Source organism: Cotesia typhae, unplaced genomic scaffold (genome assembly GCF_013202065.1).
Source record: "Cotesia typhae breed Kobodo isofemale line unplaced genomic scaffold, CoteBio_Ctyphae contig_17, whole genome shotgun sequence".
In the NCBI taxonomy this organism is placed as follows: domain Eukaryota; kingdom Metazoa; phylum Arthropoda; class Insecta; order Hymenoptera; family Braconidae; genus Cotesia; species Cotesia typhae.
Window position 1 is genome coordinate 1,656,296 of NW_027423724.1, and position 2,991 is coordinate 1,659,286.

General features: G+C 31.3%; 1 long non-coding RNA gene across 1 annotated transcript; it reads right to left on the bottom strand.

Annotated features, from left to right (window-relative positions):
* Window positions 1–832: 832 nt before the first annotated feature.
* Window positions 833–1,777, bottom strand: LOC141537846 (uncharacterized). Its single transcript, XR_012480977.1, has 2 exons — window positions 961–1,777; window positions 833–913 (listed from the first exon to the last, which is right to left on the bottom strand). It is a non-coding gene; the product is annotated as an uncharacterized LOC141537846 (long non-coding RNA).
* Window positions 1,778–2,991: the final 1,214 nt, after the last annotated feature.

A 2,991-nucleotide genomic window follows, 5' to 3' on the forward strand; every position in this document is an offset into this window, starting at 1 on the left:
CATGATTATTATTAAATCATTAATCATTGAATTATTAAATTCAAAGTTACTTCATTTTTTTTTTAAATTTATCTGAAATGGAAAGCTTCTAATTGATAATTTAGTTCATCAATATAAACTATTCTTCATTTCATACTTCGTGATAATATTTTTTCGTGAAATAAGTTTATATTTTATTTTGAATGATAAGTATTCTTCTTATCACAGAAATAAAAAATGAAAAATAAAAAATTATCTTTTTATTACAAAAATATAAAAATTAAAAAATTAAATTCATCTTTTCATTTTTCAATAGCAAAAGTGCTAGGGAGAAATTTTTTTATGAAAAAATGATTTATTATTATAAATCAGAATTATTTCGATTCAGACAACGTTGAATATAACTGTTTAAATTAAATTTTTTTATTCAAAAATCTCTGCATAGAAACACTTCTTAACTAAAAATCTAATTTCCAATGTTTCATATTTTTAGACTACACTTAAAAATCAGTGTGATATTTTTAGTCGCTTTCAGATGTCACTACCTACGTTGTTGTAACAGTTTTACCTGCTCAGGTTGGCCCCTAATCAATTTTTAATTTAACTAAACAAAACTAACAACAATAAAAATTATCAGGGCGCCACCAGGATTATTAATCACGGTTCCTGGAACCGGTCCAGAGCTGAGAAAACTTATCTTAGGGTAGAGAGAGTGGAGGAAGGTGCTGTTAAATAATAAAAATTTAATTAACAATCTGATCAGTTTTATTAACAATAAAAATTTACCAAACTTAACAATTTTTAGCGCTCACACACACACTGATAATCTAACGAAGCGGAGAACAACTGCGAAATAAACGATATTTACAAACGAACCTCCAATTTGACGATACGATGACTAGACGGGCTTTTTCGAACAAACGGTCTCCCACACCTGTCTTAGAACTAATTGGGCTTTTTCGAACAAACGGTCTCCCACACCTGTCTTAGAACTAAACTTAAAATTTAACGTCCACCGGACGACCAAAACTAACTCCACACTTTACAATATCTTATTCTCGACGAGCCCCTTTTCGGCGTCTACCCGTCGATTTCTAACTTATTCTCGACGAGCCCCCTTTCGGCGTCTACCCGTCAATTTCTAACTTATTCTCGACGAGCCCCTTTCGGCGTCTACCCGTCAATTTCTAACACGTGCCCCTCCCGGCGTCTACACGTGACGGGCCCCTTTCGGCGTCTACCCGATTTCTAACTACTGTCACCCGCACAGAGACGAATCATATAGTAGGATCGTTAACTCGGCTCACAGGAGTAACAGCCCAGCGACTAAACATAGACCTAGATACTCCTGCAGCTTATACACACTTTACTACAGAACAACAGCCCAGCGACGAAACATAGAACTAGATGTTCTGCAGCACACTCTCATAACCCACACCAGCTACAGCAGTAACGGTCCAGCGACGAAATATAGACCTAATCACTCTGCAACTCATACATAACCCACACTTGTCTCACACTCACACTACTAACTTGACTTTACTTTATAAATTTTACTTTAATAAAATTGACTGTAACTAGTTCTAATTAAATATTTTAGATCAATTATTCAATCATTAGTAATTTGATAAAACGATAATTTTCAATTAACAATGTATTTCTAACTAACTACGACAATTCTCAAATTCCAATTGTTAATTTTAATTCTATTAAAATATTAAAACAGCTTAAAATTCTTAAGTCATTATTTCGAACGAGAGGCTTAATACCTTGAACTAGCTTTTGTTAAATAAATTAATCACAAATTATTAACACAAGTTTAATTAACTAATTCTGACTAAGCTTTTACTGTGACGATTTTTGACTCAATTAACTACACTAGTCACAAAAATTAAGGGATATAAAAAAAATTCCAAATTTTTTGGTGATTTTCAGCGAGCTGTAACTCCGAGGAAAATGATCGCACAGAAAAAAAAAAAAAAGCAAATTGTAGCTCCAAGTGTCTAGTTTTTAGATATGACCATGAAAATTTTTTGTCATCGTCAGGTCTGGAGAAATCCTAAGAAAACTACTGAAAAAAATTTTTCGAAATTTTTTTCGTCTTAAAAAGGTCTACGGGCTTCAAAAAATTTTTTTGATTGTTTCGTTCAAAAGCTCTTTTAGTAAATTTAATACCCTTTAATTTGACGTAATCAAAAGCCTGTACGATAATTTGCCGCGGAGTTATCGTCAATCAAAGCAAAAAAGTTTTTTTTGACTTTGGAAATCAATAACTCTGGAAATAATGACCGTATAGGAAATCGAAGGAGGGTTTTGAAAACTACACAATATTCTCTATAAGAGAACGTAAACCGCTTTTGAAGAAAAAATTTTTTTTGAATTGAAAACTCGGACTGAAAGAAAGACAAAAATTCGCATAATTAAGGATATTTGGATAACTTGGTATAACTTTGGATAAAATGGATGAACGAAGGATATCGTTGGTAATTTTTTAACTTCGAAGTGTCCCCTAAAATCCCTAAGAAATTCAAAGCGCTGCGATTTTTGTTCATAGTGCCCAGAAGCTTCAAATTCTGTGTTTTCGCAAAAATCACCATTATGAGCAATTTTGTGATTTTTATTCATTTTTCCATTGAAAAAAATTTTTTTCAAAATTCTTTATTTTTCGATCAAAGAGATTGATTTTTCAAGAAATTTGAAAAAAAAAAAAAAATTTTCAATTTTTTCGAAAATTTTTTCGAAATTTTTTTATCAAAAATTTTTTTTTTTTTTTTTTTTTATCGTCTTCAGAATGCTTCACTATTGTCAAAAAAATTAACTCAATTTTTTCTGTCCGCTACAACTGCCTTAGTTTTAAATCTCATTTTAAAAATTCAATAAAAACAAATTGATATACCCCCGCGGAGTTCGGCTTTTCCTCACACAAAACTTGAATTTTACGTTTTCTTTTTAGCCTAAATTCCTTACGTGAATTTTATGTAAGCTTTTCTTTGATAAGCACCTTTTGATATG